The 17,217-nt window shown below is 44.1% G+C and overlaps 1 pseudogene; it reads right to left on the bottom strand.

The window, feature by feature from the left end:
- Positions 1–12,811: 12,811 nt before the first annotated feature.
- Positions 12,812–17,217, bottom strand: part of LOC119340804 — a 6,499-nt pseudogene continuing 2,093 nt past the window's right edge.

Genomic DNA, 17,217 nt, shown 5'->3' with positions numbered 1-17,217 from the left:
TAATGAGTTTCTTGCTCCACAGTGCTTAGTGATATGCTCCAAAACCCTCCACTACTTTCCCACTTCCACATATGACCTAAACCTAAAGCCAAAATCGGCCACACCGATTCTTTCTATCCGGCGCCACCGAGTTCAGATGTCTTAGCCACTGCCACAAACCCTAGGCAAATCAGTCTCACCGATAGGGATCTCGGTCTCGCCGAGATGGGATTGTAATCTCTCTGTGTATGTCCACTATCAAAATCGGTCTTACCGAGTTTGAGCAATCGGTACTACCGAGATTACAATGCAAACTCTCTGGTTAACTTATTATCAAAATTGGCCCCACTAAGTTTGAGTAATCGGTCCCACCGAGTTTGCCTGACCAACTCTCTGGTTAGCTAATTACCAAAATCGGTCTCACCGAGTTTGTGTAATCGGTCTCACCGAGATTACGTTATGCCCTAATCCTAACCATATCGGTCCTACCGAGTTGTATTTCGGTCCCACTGAAAATCCTAACGGTCAGTAGGTTTACTAAATCGGTCTGACCGAGTTTGTTGATTCGGTCCCACCGAGATTGGTAAATTGTGTGTAACGGTTAGATTTTGTGTGGAGGCTATATATACCCCTCCACCTCCTCTTCATTCGTGGAGAGAGCCATCAGAACAAACCTACACTTCCAGTATCCTATTTCTGAGAGAGAACTACCTACTCATGTGTTGAGGCCAAGATATTCCATTCCTAGCATATGAATCTTGATCTCTAGCCTTCCCCAAGTTGTTTTCCACTCAAATCTTCTTTCCACCAGATCCAAATCCTATGAGAGAGAGTTGAGTGTTGGGGAGACTATCATTTGAAGCACAAGAGCAAGGAGTTCATCATCAACGCACCATTTGTTACTTCTTGGAGAGTGGTGTCTCCTAGATTGGCTAGGTGTCACTTGGGAGCCTCCGACAAAGATTGTGGAGTTGAACCAAGGAGTTTGTAAGGGCAAGGAGATCGCCTACTTCGTGAAGATCTACCGCTAGTGAGGCAAGTCCTTCGTGGGCGACGACCATGGTGGGATAGACAAGGTTGCTTCTTCGTGGACCCTTCTTGGGTGGAGCCCTCCGTGGACTCGTGCAACCGTTACCCTTCGTGGGTTGAAGTCTCCATCAACGTGGATGTACGATAGCACCACCTATCGGAACCACGCCAAAAACATCCGTGTCCCCAATTGCGTTTGAATCCTCCAAAACCCTTCCCTTTACATTCTTGCAAGTTGCATGCTTTATTTTCCGCTGCTCATATACTCTTTGCATGCTTGCTTGCTATGTGTTGTGAATGTTAAACTTGTGCCTATACTCCACTTAAACTTAAAAAGGGCTAAAAACTGCTACTTTGGTACTTAGTGTCTAATCACCCCCCCTCTAGACATCTCTTCTCAAGGTCCTACAAGTGGTATCAAAGCATTGCTCTCCATTGCTTTGATCTAATCACCATTGGAGGAAGATGGATGAGTCTACTTTGGGGAGTCTTAGACATAGAGTGACTATTCTTGATAGAGAGTATTTTCATGAGTGGAAAAATGAGATGCTTGTAATTTTGAATCAATATCATTTGAACAAGCACATTGCTAGTCCTTGTGCACCTTATGTTGATCCTATGCATCCTACCCTTGATGAGTCTATTGACATGATTAGAAATGTTAGAACTATTAATCTTATCACTAGAGGCTTGCCTAGAAACTTGATTATAAAACTGCCTACTCTTGAGTGTGCCTACACTATATGGAAATTTCTTGAGGAACGATTCCCTGATTATTCGTTGAAAAATCTTGATGAAATTCTTCATAAGTCTATTGCCTTGACTAAGATGAATTCCAATGATTCTATGTTTGGTGATCGTCTATTTGAACTTACTAATCTTATGCGTGCCAAAGGAAATGTTAGAATTATTAGCGATATTATTTCCGATGCCACTAGAATTCATAAGCAAGATTATTGTCAAACTCATACTAATGAATCACTCTCACTAGGAATTGATCCACCACATGACGATGTTGAACATGGATACTATGATGAGGATGATGATGATGACTTTGATCTTGATGATGCAATCCTTTAAATGCCTAGAAGTGCACTAAATGACTTAAATATAACAAACAAACCTATAAATGCCAAATTTTGACATGGAAAATTTAATTATGTATGTTGAGTTTATAAAGTTTTTAAGGTCAACGTATGAAGCAACGGTCAACTGGTACTGAAACTTAATCCATTCCATCTCGAAACATAGATTCTTTTGAGGAAGGTCTGGTGTCTAAACATGTAAGTTGCACAAACAAAAATCAAACCTTCTAATAAATTTATCACATCCTCTAGGCACCATATTAGGTTTCATGTTTTTTAGACATTTTTGCATTTTTGGAATTAAAAAAGTACATGTTCAGGGTCGAGTGTTGGCCCGCTGACTTTGGAATTCCTTTTCCCTTTAATACTGCCTAAACATAGACTCGGGAATATAAATAGGGTTTTATCCAATATTTCCAACTTTTACATGCACTTGCAGTTTAAATTTTAATTTATCCATTCAGTGTGTAGAAATACACTAAATGACTTTAATATAGCAAATGAACCCCAAAATGTGTCAATTTTTTACATGAAACATACATGTAATGGTGTATGTTGGGTTTAGAAATAAATTCAGCGTCAATCGATGAAGCAATTATCACTTCACCTTCAACCCTGACTCGTTCCATCTGGAAATCTAGATTTATCCTTGGAAATGGTCTGATTGTAAACAATGTATGTCCAAACTTTTGCAAAACCTTCTGAAATCTTTACCACATCCTCTATGGACCATATAATGATATCATGCCATGTTTCATGTTTTTGAGACTTCATTTGCTTTTTTTTAATTATAAAAACCAACAATCTCCTTGTTCGGGATTGAGTCTTGGCACCACACAAATGTTTGAAATTCCTTTTCATTTTGTTGGATTATGCCTAAACATAGACTCAAAACACAAATAGGATCTTTCAACCCAAATTTTTCAAAATTTCACGCACTTCCATTTCAAATTTTAGTTAGGTTTGTTAAATGCCTAGATATACACTAATGATTTATTAGCAAATGATCACTAAAATTACCAAATTTGACATGAATATGTAATTGTGTATGTTAATTTTACAAAAAGAAATTCAAGGTCAACTGGCCGGCAGTGATCACTTCGCCTTCAAATCTATTCTGTTCTTACTTCCTCGGTGATTGTCTGATTTCTAAGACGTGTACGTTAAAACTTTGTGAAACATTCTCAAAAGTTTACCACATCCTCTAGGTATCATATCATGGCACCATATGATGTTTCATTTTTTTTCATTCTTCATTTCCATTTTCAGAATTAAAAAAAACAAAGAGCTCATTGTTCATGGAGGAATCTTCGCACACTGATGTATGGAATCCTCTTCTTTTTTTTGTATGAGGCCTAACATAGACTCAAAAACACAAATATGATTTTTCATCCCTATGCTTTCAGCTTTTTCATGCACATGCAGTACAGTTTTTCTTATATTCGTTAAATGCCTAGAAATGCATTAAATGACTTAAATATAGCATCAAATTTTTATCTGGAACATCCCTAATTTTTCCCTTATGAAACATATTACATTATATTACTAGTGCCAAATTTTGATTTTTTTTTGGAACCTTTTGCTAGTTTTATGACATGAATTGCATTTCTAGTTATTTATGAAATAATATTATATTTTGAACTTCATGTATATAAGAATTAATCTATACATACAAAAAAACAAATAGTTAGATGCTTACATATATTTATGGCAACCTCCAAAAAATAAATTATTTTAAAAAAATTGCTCTTGAAATCCAAATGAACACATGTTTTTATTGCTTTTAATTATTTGCTGAGTGTCTTATAAAAAACACTCGGCAAAGACCGTGCTTTCTCAGGTTTTATGTTTGTCGAGTCCCGAGTGTAACACTCAGCAACGCCGGAGAATATTATACGGAAACCAATATTCAATAAGAACTTCGTGGAAACCATATTTTAAAGTTTCGAAAAAATCTGAGAAAAATATGAGATGTTAAGAGGGTGATGTTTTATTGTCATGCAAAATTTCAAGTTGAAACACATTAGGAGATGTGAGCTATGAAAAAGACAAATTCAGCCCTAAATAGTGACATTACTGTTCAACACTATTCAACCTGTTCAACACTATTCAACGCTGATTTTGTCTTTTTCATAGCTCACACCTCGTAATGTGTTTCAACTTGAATTTTTGTGTGGCAATAAAACATCATCCTCTTAACATTCCATATTTTTTTCAATTTTTTTTGAAACTTTAAAGCATCTTTTTCTCGTGGTTTTTATCGATTTTCACCGAATGTTGGTTTTCGTATGATATTCTCCCAAGCAACGTACATGTTTGCCGAGTTCTACTTTTCACCAGCTGTTTTGTTCGGAGCACTTGGCGAAGGCCTTGTTTAACGAGAGCCTGACAAAATGCACTCGACAAATCGCCTGGCACTGGACAAACAACCTTTCTTCCCCATAGTAAGGGCATTATTCATTCAATAGAGGGGACGGCGGTAATAATGTTGTGGAGTCATGATCGATATGGTCAAAGACAATATCTACGTACTCTTAACACATTGCTGGGGAGCATGCATGGTATACAAGATAAGTGGAATTGTTTGTCCCCACCACAGTGTCACAACCTTTAAGAACCATTCTTGATGGTAAATTTCTGTCACACTTACCTAAAGTACATGTTCTACCATAAGCGCTATGTTTCCCAAGCAACCACGGCCAAAAAAAATAACTCTTCACTTAATACACATTTTTTATTAGAAAAGGAGGCTAAACCCCGTCTCTGCATCAATAGATGCATACAATCATATTTATTAATTATTCAACAAAGATATAACAAGAACATACATCAAGCCACCCGAAGCCACCACTCACAAATACAAACTCGATAGTATAGAGTTCTCTCGCTCCCCGTATCTAAAACCGGTGTCGTTGCCGATCCATCTCTACTCCTAATGGAGCAGTTGGTAGTCTCGCTTCCAGGTTTTTTTTCGTCCCACCTCACCCGGTTTTTTTTGGTACTTCTTTGGTACTTCCTCCCACCTCCCACCCGTTTCATTTCGCTGGTTTTTTTCGTCCCTCCCCTACCCCACCGGTTTAGTTTCGCGTCACCCTCTCACACAACGAAAAAAATCTTAACGGATCATAACTTTCCATGCGTCACCCTCCCATCAATGCAATTTGATTTAGGGAACATATAATAAATTTTAAGAAAACAAATAACAGACTTTAAAGAAAAATCCAATTTTAAGGAAACAAATCAATCGATCCATCCAAATCAAACGATCCATCTCATCAATGCAATTTGCTTTAGGAAACATATAATAGATGTGAAGGAAACAAATAATAGACTATCTAAATCAATCGATCCATCCCATCAATGCAATTTGATTTAGGAAACATATAATAAATTTTAAGGAAACAAATAATAGACTTTAAAAAAAATCCAATTTTAAGGAAACAAATCAATCGATCCATCCAAATCAAACGATCCATCTCATCAATGCAATTTGCTTTAGGAAACATATAATGGATGTGAAGGAAACAAATAATAGACTATCCAAATCAATCGATCCATCCCATCAATGCAATTTGATTTAGGAAACATATAATAAATTTTAAGAAAACAAATAACAGACTTTAAAGAAAAATCCAATTAACTAATCTCTACTCTTAAAGGTCCCTCGATTGATTTTTGTCCCTCGCTTCCTTTCCCAGCACTTATACAATGGAAGGAATTATAATCCACCTATTTGTTCTCCTATATATCCGTGCAGGCAACACAACATAAACCGGTGAAAAAAACACTCACCTCGCACGTCCCCCTGCCTGCAATCCCGAAACGCCGCCATCGCTCCAGGCTCCAGCCTCCGCCGTCCTACATCTTGCCCCTCTCCAACCTCAGAGACCTCCGCCACCGCCGCCATCTCGGAACCCCAGTTCAGGGCAGGACTCAGAGAGGGTGTGGTTGTGGACGACGCTGCCGCCGTCGCAGAACCCTAGGGCAGGGCGTGGTCGCGTTGCGGGCAGCGCGAGCGGCCGTGCGTCTCCCCCGTCAGGCTGTCCTCGGCAGGAACTCGGGACCTCCTCCTGACAGAGCTAAGGCCCTCCGAGGTCCAAGTCGCTGTGCGGCGTGCACAGTAATCTCCCCGGCCTACTCTGTCTTCACGTCAATGCTCATGTGCTCCGACCCTCCCCGACCCCTCCCAGCAAGCAGCAGAGTCTCTCGGGTTCGAGCTCCACCGGGCCGCCGGCGGCGGCGTCCATGTTCGTTGGGCGGAGCACAACGCTAGGTTTGAAATTCACCATGATGCTACTGATGAGGCTCTCCTTCTCCTTTGTTTCGTCTGGGTTTTTTCGTCCCCCCTCCCACCACCCCATCTCGTCTGGGTTTGAAATCAATAAGAGCAGCACAAAGTCTAGGTCCCTGTCTCGGTGGCAGACGGAAGGAGAAGAAGGATTGATATGTATGAGAATATTAATATTGAACTCTTAAAGTTAATGTGGCCCCGTTGCAACGCACGGGCGTTCTTCTAGTCTCTATAACGTATCGGAACCAACAGCCGGTGCAGTAGACCTAAAACATACACCACATGCACATGTTTTAGAAGCCGTCATCATCATCGGACCGCTGATCCATCTTCAGGAGAGAGATCCGCATCACCCTTGCCAGTCCGGCCATCCTTCGCGCCACCACGGCGCCTAACGGCGCCACCGCCCTGCGCTCGTCCATCCAAACACGAAGACTCTGGAATATCTGTCGTGCATAGCCCTGTCGACCAGGCATGACACAGTGTAGCACCTGTCGGTCAGGCATGACTTGATATCTCCACCGAAACTCCGTGCAAGACGAAGCCTCTTCACCTCCTGCCTCTGTCTTCCCTGAAAATATTATTCAGTAATAAGAAATTTATTTCATGCAATTCAATGAAGTGCCATCTATCTACCGTCGTGTCCCTCTATTTCTCATTTACTTGGTAACTCATTGCCTTGCTTTTTGAGTAATTCCACAAACAAATGTTCCTAGTTTGTGTCACAGCGAATCAAATTTTGCAGATTCCCAACACACAATTTATTTACGGGGTAAAGTTTCTAAAGAGATTCCCTTTGCCAACAAAGTAAGGTATCCTTATAATTCTAGTTTGCAATGTTCCCGAACCATACTGCACCAAGGTAGTACCACCGAAGCACCGGCTAGCTGACTGCTATAATCATGCCACATGCATGTACAGTCCACCTACCTCATCAGCCTCGCAAACCTGCAATGGGGCGATGACCAACCGCTGCCACTTCCATTTTACGTTTCCTTTTTATGTGCCATTTGCATGTCTAATCAATTTAGCGTCCTCGCATATTGCACTATATTTTTGCCTATGGGATAATGAACACTGTCTCCAAAGTATTTTTTCAGTTATGACCAAGCACACCATGTTACCCAAAAATTTGTCTGTGTCATCTCACATGTGAAGGATGGGATGGCGTCGAGATGCTAATAGTTTTGTTGCAATAAATTATAAGGACCTTGAGGAGACTAATTATGAATTCAGCAAGTCCTTGATGGGATCTCATCGGGTCTTCTCTTATTTTCTTACGATTCCAACTTGACATGCCACATGCATGTACTGTCCACTCGTCAACTTAATCACGGTGATGAACACAAAGATGTGGGTCAATCCAAAGGGATGTGGATCCAATTAATGTGCTGATTCCATTTTTGATGTGAAGGGTCGGATAGCATCGATCGAGATGCTAACTTGCAGTAAATTAGAAGGACCTTGAGGAGACTAGGTATAAAATAAGCTAAGTCCTTGATGGGATCTTGTAGATGGTGATCCAGATGTCTTAAACTTAATCTCGGTGATGAACATAACGACAGCAAACATAATATCTCTTGACAGGGAATCACGTGGCCTGTTATCCTGGCGTCAAATAGAAAACAAAGCTTACTTTTAACGACCTAGAGTCTGCCCTTGATTATGACAAGAAAATAAAGGCGATTTTTTTGGCGGGAAAAGAAAATAAAGCCGATTGATTTTCAAGGGGAATAAGCTGGTTGCTACTTTTTTTTTTTGAGGGGCAAGCTGATTGTTTTTTAAGAGCGGGCAAGCATTTTTGGACAAATCCAAGAATGGATGCGAGCACCAGGATTTAAACCTTGGGGAGCTGGGATATCATTGTCCACCTAACCATCCAACCACGGGCAAACTGATTGGTACTGCTCATCCATGAAGATATTTTTTTAATCTAAACCCACTTTATTAAACAACAATTTTCATGGGATACAATGGAGATCTGAAGGATTAAGAAACCAATGATGACGACCCATGTCCAGACCGAAAACATGTTTGCTAGGCTATGTGCCTCAATATTTGAGCCTCTTTCTTGTTCATCCGTTAAGATGGTGACAAAATTCTAGTTCGCTAACCTACTTGGCCCATGAGCAAGCCCATTTTAAAAAGCCACAAGCCCACAAACACGTGAGAAGAGCCCCCTCCCCACCTACAGTTCTAGCGCCCACTCAGCTACGGCGATGGGCCCGCCCATTCCAACACTCGTAATGCAGTACCTTGCCAGGTCACATTTAGTTGTTGGTCGACGGTTGACCGGTCAAACATTGACTTTTGAAAAAAAATGATTTTTAAAAGAACCCACAAAAAAATCAAAAGAAATCATGAAATAAAATGTTCACGGATTTTTTGAGCACGAGACGGCCGTCTGGAAGGGCCTAGGGGTCCCTCTTGCTACGGCAAGGGGCTCTATTTTGGGTTCTGTCGTTGTGTCCCTTGTCACCAAGGTTTCTCGAGCATGAGGCTTCACCCAATGAAAACCCTAAAGTCCACACATGGCGCTCAAATGTACTTGTAGATCCTTGGGATCTAGTGTTATGTGAAGGCAAGTTTTTTCCCTTTCCAAAGGCAACACATGAATGGAAGGTGTCGCATGACGAACGAAGCAATAGGCACCACCAGATCATGGGCCTCTTTCTCCTCGCAAAAAAAAGATCATGGGCCTCTACAAATGGAGAAGCTGAAATCACCCCACATTGAATTCTTTGGCTAGTAAGGCTTCCCGCTGAGGGGGTTTCTATTTAAAATATCTGCCATGTACGACACCATGAATCCAATTGTTTCAATCAGGCCCGCCGGCCACCTTGGGCACTAGCAATCACTCCTACCCAGGAATTCCTCATGACCTGGGGGCAGTACCTTGACTTACATGCCTCCAAGCGGTGGTGGAGTGCTTGCGACCCCTCAGCAACATCAGCAGGATCCCCGTGAGGGTGAGAGCCGCCTTGGTCGTCAAGATCTAGCAAGGCACCACGAGCACCGACGTACACAAGAAGCTCCAATTACCGATGGTGCCCCTACCCCTAGGAGCGGCAAGAACTACGACATCTGCCAACAATGATATGTAGCATCTCTGACCACAGGGCCTCGGGGCTAATCTTTGCAAGCCAACACTTTTGAACGAACCTTGACTGCTGGTAATGGATATCCGGCTTGGCAACGCTCCTTGAGCTACCCGCCTGGCAGCCTCTTCTTCCAACGTCGCACGACTTGTTGCTTGGAGGGGTAAGGCATCACGAGAATTTGTTGGGTTGCACCAGTGTCCCCCCTCTGCCCATCAGAGTGTCAAACAAGGTTAGCATCATGCATTCAAGAAGTAGTGGACGGAATGTGGGTGTCCAACAAGGGCAATCTCAAATCACACCCTCCATAGTAGGCAGGGGGCACCCTCGAAAGAATAGTAAAAGATACCAAAGCCAATGGACATATCTACAAAAGGGAGAAAGTAAGAACAGAGCTAGAAGAAGTTCAAAATGTGAGCCATCTCCTGTCGTGGTGCCCACGTCTTCGAGAAGGTCACAAGTTTCCAGGCCTGCCCACGAGCCCTAGGAGGAAGGAGAGTCATCCATCACGAGGGGGGGGGGGAGATAGGGCATCTTCTCAAAGGGGCATTCCCACTGGCCCTTCCTAATGGGGTCCATAGAGCCTGTTTCCAGGGATTCCTATAGCAAAAGATCTCCTTTGGCTCTGTGGGGAGCTTGGAGAACTTCATGGATCTATGCTCCTCAGGGGTGGTCTCCAGAAGGATGCGAGTTGCCAAGTGGTGCATCTTGGATGCCTCCTATCACTCCAGTTCATTGAGCTCCGCCCTCATTGGCTTGTCAAGGGGATAGTGCCCGGTCGTGTTCTGGGGTTGTCTCGAGTTCCTTCCAAGTGGCATATCGGGGTCGGGCTGCGTCTCGCAGGGCTCCACCCTCTTACACCATTGGCACTCCAGAGTCCTCTCATGCCGCTGCAACGTCCTTCGATGAACCAAGGGATACACCCTTGTCATCCAGTATGCCGCCGCGGGGGGGGTTGGCCGCCATGTTTGGCGGCTGGCCACCATGTTGGTCGGCACTCATCCCGTATGAGCAAGATTTCCTTTCTCTTTGTTGGGAGCAGGGAGCGACGGGGGGCGGTGGTGGAAGCAGCTACATGACATGGATGCCTTTATGGCTCGAGGACGCCATGCGTGCAGCTAAAAGAAAAGAAAGAAGAAAGCTCAAGGAGGGAGGTATTATGAAAAGAGTGGAAATGCCTCTCCCCTAGCTCGCTCCTTATATAGGACTAAGAGTATCCCCGACGATAAATGAGCAATGGGGTCGGTGTGGGTCTCCATGCCGCACCATTGGTCGGGGAGCGTCTTGTCATTAATTCGTCATTGGGTAGCGGAAGAGCCCGCCATGACGGAGGAGAAGCATTGAGCCAAGTGCTCGTGGGCTGGCGCTTCAGCAAAAAGCACAACCTATCTCTAGCTCTCCCCACCAGTGGAACCCATCCCCGTTTCCATTGATGGGTCGGGCCAGGGGACACTACTCCCTCCGTCACGGTTTAGAAGACGCGCTTGGAAATTCTCTGGGACCTAGGTGATTATCTATTGGTTGTGAGATGGGCTAAAAAAATAGCATTCACGCATGCATATAGAAATAGTATATCGGAGTACTAATTAGCTAATAGAAATAAATGCAATGCGCCCTAAACCTTGTCTCTTGTGAAAACGCACGCAAATTTAACTGTGCCTTCTAAACTATGACAGAGGGAGTATCAGCGATATGAGGAAGGGAGTCCCCTCTCCCTCTCGTTTCTTGGGTGGACCATAAAATGGATCTCGAAGATGTTCATTGCTATCAATAGTACGGGGTCAGGGTCCCTACCTCCAATTTCTTCGAGCAGGCCATGGTCGACCCCACCCGACCCCTGCCACGGTGCTTACCTAGGGCTCCATAAACCATACCCCGAAGCGGTCCCTCACTATCAACAGTACGGCCCAGGGGTCCCCTCCTTCAATGGCTCCAAGCAGGTTGTAGTCGGCCCCGGTGACCACCGCCACACTACGGGCGTGTTGGGTTGAAGGCCTGGGCGCTCTTCCTGAGAAAACTTGTTCTTGGATAATGCCTGGGACGAACGAAAATTGTGCCTGGCCAGGCTAGCCTGGTAGGTGGACGTTTGGTTCCTGTCCTTGCTAGCTGTTATGTCGTTTAGTGGTTCTAGAATTTTTAAATAGGTCTTTGCAGCTAGTGGCTCCGATTAGCTCCAGGTTGGTGTCGAAGCATGTCCAGGCATACGAGATGGGATGCCTGGGCCAGGCAAATCACGCTGCCTGGGCTAATTAGGCTCTCCTTTTTTACTAGCCATGCTAATTAATCACAGTATAGGCATGGCCAGGCAAGGCAAGTACTTTTTTCTCACGACGCCATCCAAACAATCACCAAGAAGGTTCCAGGCACAGCTTAGGCTAGGCATACAATGGCGAGGACATCAACCAAACACGCCCTACTTGCCTCGCGGCTCCGTGAGCGAACCCCGTGCACCTACGCCTCTCGTGACCTCGACCAACATCCGAGGTGATATATGATGATGAGCCTGCTCAGCCCATCCCTGTCCGGATGAGCTTGGGTGAAGAGGGCAACATGCATCTACATGGGAGCAACATCACCCAAGATGACCATGCCTTGTGGAATCGGCTGACGATTGCAGTCCTGGCAGCCCAGGGCAAGGCGATATGACAACAAGAGCGTACCTCCACTACAGCCCGTCCTCTTTGGGTCATGGAGTACGGTTCCGGCAACCTCCAAAAAGCGCTCCCTGCTTCGGTTATGTGGGAGGGGGGGCGTCATTTGTAAAGGGTTGGAGAAAAGAGAGGAATACATAGAAAAATACATTAAAGGAGGAGTAGGGTGCTTCATTGCTACGATGGTCAGAACTTGGTTAAATTCCTTGTCACATGTGTGAAGCGTTTGGAGCATTCAAGACCAGCATCTTAGCTCCGATCTCGACGATCATCAGCCGACAGGTGTCTTAGGCCGTGTCGTGACGTCTTTTCAAGCCTACCTGTGTTACATTTCGGCAACGTAGTCGCCTGAGTTTATGTTGTCCGGTTATCCAGATATCTGTTGTGTAAGAGAGCTCGCTCAGTGCCTTGTATCGTTCGGTCGGGTAATTTGGTTTTTACTTTATTTATAAAGTGGGGCTAGAGACTGTTCGAGAGAGTTTTAGCATTTAAAACCTGATGAAGTTTTGAAACTTGTAAAAACCTATTCAAGAGTGGTCTTGTTCGAAAGCCCTAGTGGCAAGAAACACAAATATGCAAACAAAACATAAATTGGATTTTTGATTCAAAAGATATAACAGATTCAAATTATTAAGCACGCCAACACCAACACCAACACGAACAACAACAATGGTCACATCTTTATTTTATGATGAAAAACAGAATAGAACAGCAGCACTAGTACTATTACTATATAGGGGTGACACAGAGAGTAAGTGTAACATGAATAGTAGTGGAGTACAAATTAACGGAAGTGTGTAATGTGTATATGCTACTACCTTCGTCACAAAATATAAGACGTTTTTGTAGGCTAGTTAGTAGAAGCTACACATATGACTGGATGACGCTACTTTTCCTGATGGAAACAAATTGGGAATGCAAAAAAATATGAAACAAACTAAGCTTGGTAGGTGCCGCGCGCTGCGCGAGTTTATTGTCGGTCGTCGGATGGATCGATGAAAGTCGATCTGAAATGAGATGCATGAAATGGAAAGGGAAATAAACTAGCACCTCCCGGCGGGGCACTCCGCTGCACCGCTACCGGCCGTTTTCCACTTGTTGTTGGGGTCGTCACCCAAATAGGTCGTCCAGGTGGGCGTGGAGTACTCGTAGCGGGTGTGTGTGATGCGGTCGAACTCCATGATGTCCTTGTTCTTCATGATGTCCTTCTTGTCTCGGAGTTTGATGGTGAAGATGTCGCCGTAGGGCCTGACGGAGTGGATGAAGATGGGCAGAGAGACCGGGTCGGCCGAGACGCCGGCGACGTCGGAGGTGATGACGATGCTGTCCTTGAAGGGGCTGAAGACGGGGTGGCAGACATGGCCGGCCAGGGAGTCGGCGCTGTGCATGACCCGCACCAACACACTGGGGTCGGTGGCTTTGACGAGAAAGATGGAGAAGCAGCCGGCGTCGAGGATGTCCCTCTCTGGCGCGCCAGCCGCCCTGTCGCGGGAGGAGGAGAAGACGATCCAGTCATCAGTGGGCGACCAGGTGCAGTGACTGTCGATCCAGGGCCCGTTAGTGAGCTGCCTCACTGCCGTGCCTTCTTCATCTTCACTCCACTCCCCGTATACCGCGTCCTCCATGATGTAGAGGTTCTTGTACTTGGCGTCCTCCGGCTTACCGGATCTGTCGCGCGTCGACCGGAACACGAACTTGCTCCCATCCCGGTTGCTCGAGGGGAAGGCGTTGTTGAAATTGCCCTTGGTGAGGCGCCTCATGGTCCGTTCATTGTGTGAGGGATTGGAGGCGTCTTCGAGGGCATAGATCTGTATTGGGCCGGTGCCGAAGGCCGTGCCCACGCAGAAGTAGACGATGTCCTTTAACTTGCCCGTTTCCTCGTCCTTGCCTTGGTTCCACGTTGTGGACAAGATGTTGTTGTTGCTCCTGTCCTGCTCATACATACGAGCGTTGTATTAATTGGATCCGAAAATGCTAGACCTAGCATAATTCATCTACTAAACCTTACGTAAATTGTATCTATGTGAGTGATCATCCTGTAGATAGCTAGAGATATATACTATTTGATTTGATGAACCAACAATTAGGAGAATAGCTCTTTGACGTACCGTATGGGATTCTTGCGGCTCGTGTCCATCGTCGGCGACCCACACGGTTTTGAACTCGTTGTCCACGTAGGTGATCTTGGTGCCCGCCATGTGGATGCTTGGGAACACGCCGGCCATCCGGTAGATCCCGACGTCCTTGTGCGTCGCCGAGCTCTGCAGCTTGCTGAAGTTCTTCTGAGCGGTAGTATTCTCCTTCTTGATTAGCTGGCGGTGGAAACCGATACGGCTGCCGCCGTCGAGCACGAACGGGCTGTAGTGCAGTGGCGGAGCTTGAAAGAAATCTTTGGAGGGGCGAAGCTGTAAAAAAAAAAACGAAATCATACGTATTCAACAAGTTAGATGTTGCAAATATCAAGTAACTTAGATAATTATATTGATCTTCTCCAGATTAGCTTACAAAATACATTTCTAATCAGTAGAGAATTCGGTTCACTACAAAGTGCTATTTAACCGTGGAACATTCAGTTTACTATTGACCAGCTCCAGAACAAAAGAAACTATACCCAAAATACTATTTAACCATGGAGCATCCAGTTCACTACAGATCAGCCCTTCGTTTCTTTACACCCTTAAAGTGCACAAGAACATCTTCATAGCTGTACTTCTCCACAATTTCACTCTCTATGTTTACTAGCAAGCTATTGGCTAGATAATCATCTTCCATAGTATTACGTAGCCTTGTCTTGATGATCTTCAAAGTAGAGAATGCTCGCTCGGCACTTGCTGTAGAAACTGGAAGAGTTAGAAGCAATCGCAACAATCGATCAACCAAATTGTAGATAGAATGCCTCCCTGACTCAAAGAGATATCGACAAAGATTTGTTAAGGTTGACACATTTTTCAACTCCTTATCATTGGAGGCGTCCACAACAAAGTGTTTTAGTTGTTGCTCCAATCCATAGATTTCCTGTTGAGTGAAATCTGCTGGATAATATTTCTTCACCAACTCGCAAATATCATCAGCTTTGAAAGATCTGAATTTATTTTTGGGGATCAGAGTAGTACTTGTGGTCAAAAGATCCAGTACCTTGTCATTGAACCTGAATTCTAATTCATGTAGCTGAGTATCAAGTGTTGCACGAAATACTTCCACCCGGAAATAATGTTCCTTCGTAAAACGGTCTGGTTGGCGACGAGCACGACCACCACGCATAATGTAAGTTTCCCCCAGATCTGGAATATCAATGGAATGATTTACACAGAACTCAACACCCTATCAAAAAAGGCTTCCCAACCATCATCTGATCTCATTTCATCAAGAAGAACCTTTGTTGTAAACACTAGGCGCATGGCATTTACTATGTCCTGTGATTTCTTTTGCAAAGCTTGACCAAGATCTTCAGTTATCTCCAATATTTCTTCCATCAGACATAAGATAAATATGAACTCAAAAGAGGACAAGTAGCTAAAAGCAGTGTCTCCATCTGCACGAATTGAGCCAGCTGACCCATCGGATGCTATATTTTGAAGTACTGAATTTACTGCATTAAACATTTTCTTTAGGCTTGATATAGAACCTAAGTGAGACCCCCATCTAGTGTCTCCAGGTCGTTTTAGTGTGCAGATTTGATTTCCCCCTTTTCCAGTTTCAATGTCATCAATAGCTAGTAACCGAGCTAGTTCCTCCAACTGGGCATCATGAAGCTCATCATGGCGCTTTGCGGAGGAGTCAACAGTGTTTACAATAAAAAGAAGTTTCTGGAAGAATTGCGCAATAGAGACCACTTCCTTTGATGCAGCCACTAGCGCAAGTTGCAAACGATGAGCATAGCAGTGGACATAGTACGCATACGGGCATTCTCTAAGAAAAAGAGCTTGCAAACCATTGAACTCCCCCCTCATATTACTAGCCCCATCGTACCCCTGCCCACGAAGGTTCTGAACATCAAAAGCATGTTTGGATAACAAAGAACTCAATACCTCTTTAAGTGTTGCGGCTTTGGTGTTCGTCACATGTATCAAGTCAAAGAACCGCTCTTGCAATATACGATCTTCATCAACGAATCTGAGAACCAATGCCATCTGCTCTCTTTTTGCTACATCACATGTCTCGTCCACTAGAATAGAAAACTTAGAATTCCCAATCTCTTCACGGATATGTTTCCTAACTTTAAATGCATAAATACCCAATATCTCTTGTTGGATTTCATGTGATGTGTACTTTGAACTGTATGGAGCATTCTCCAAAATAACTTCAGCAATCTCAGGATTGAATTCTGCAAGGAGCTTTAATAGTTCAATAAAGTTCCCTCTGTTCTTTGACTCTGGTGTTTCATCATGGCCTCTAAATGCACAAGATTGTGATGTCAACCACTTAACAGCTGCAATTGATACTTTCACCCTCAGCTGGTTTCTTTCTGTCTTCCTCTCGTTGCCCACTGCTACAACATTTCCTAAATGGCCTTGCTGATTCAAGAAGTCATGATATGCTTTGGTTGCATTATTATGTACAGAGCAAGGTTCAGAACCTATATGGTTTAAGAATGCACATTTCTTTCCATCATGACCTTCTTCCAATTTACAAATCCTCGCACTGTAAAGACATCTGAACCACCTCGCTTGTTTTTATTGTTGCTGAACAAGAAACAATAGAAGCAATATGCACGATGACTGTCCTCCGAGTACTCCAACCATGATGGGAAATCCTTGAACCAGTCATATTTAAAGCGTCGTTTGCGACCTTCTGGACCGTAAGCTTTGTAATCCTTCAAGCGGGGCTGCATAATACCAAGCTTCAAATACGCTCGCCGCACATCATCTCTTTGATTAGGTGGATATTGCCAAATCTGTGGACGTAGTGCTGGATCCCGCTGCAAGAATTCAATCCCTCGAAATTGTACTTCATTTGTTTGAGTTTGATGGCCTTGTTGCTGAGGCATCGAAGGATGTGGTCCATGTTGCTCAAATTCGAGCAACAACAGAGGAGGCGGAACAGGAATTTCTTCTGTTGCTAGTGGTTCATCAGCTTCACATTCA

The sequence above is a fragment of the Triticum dicoccoides genome, chromosome 7B, assembly GCF_002162155.2.
Source record: "Triticum dicoccoides isolate Atlit2015 ecotype Zavitan chromosome 7B, WEW_v2.0, whole genome shotgun sequence".
Lineage (NCBI taxonomy): Eukaryota > Viridiplantae > Streptophyta > Magnoliopsida > Poales > Poaceae > Triticum > Triticum dicoccoides.
The sequence above is the reverse complement of the archived record's forward strand: the minus strand, read 5'-3'. Positions and strand labels throughout refer to the sequence as shown.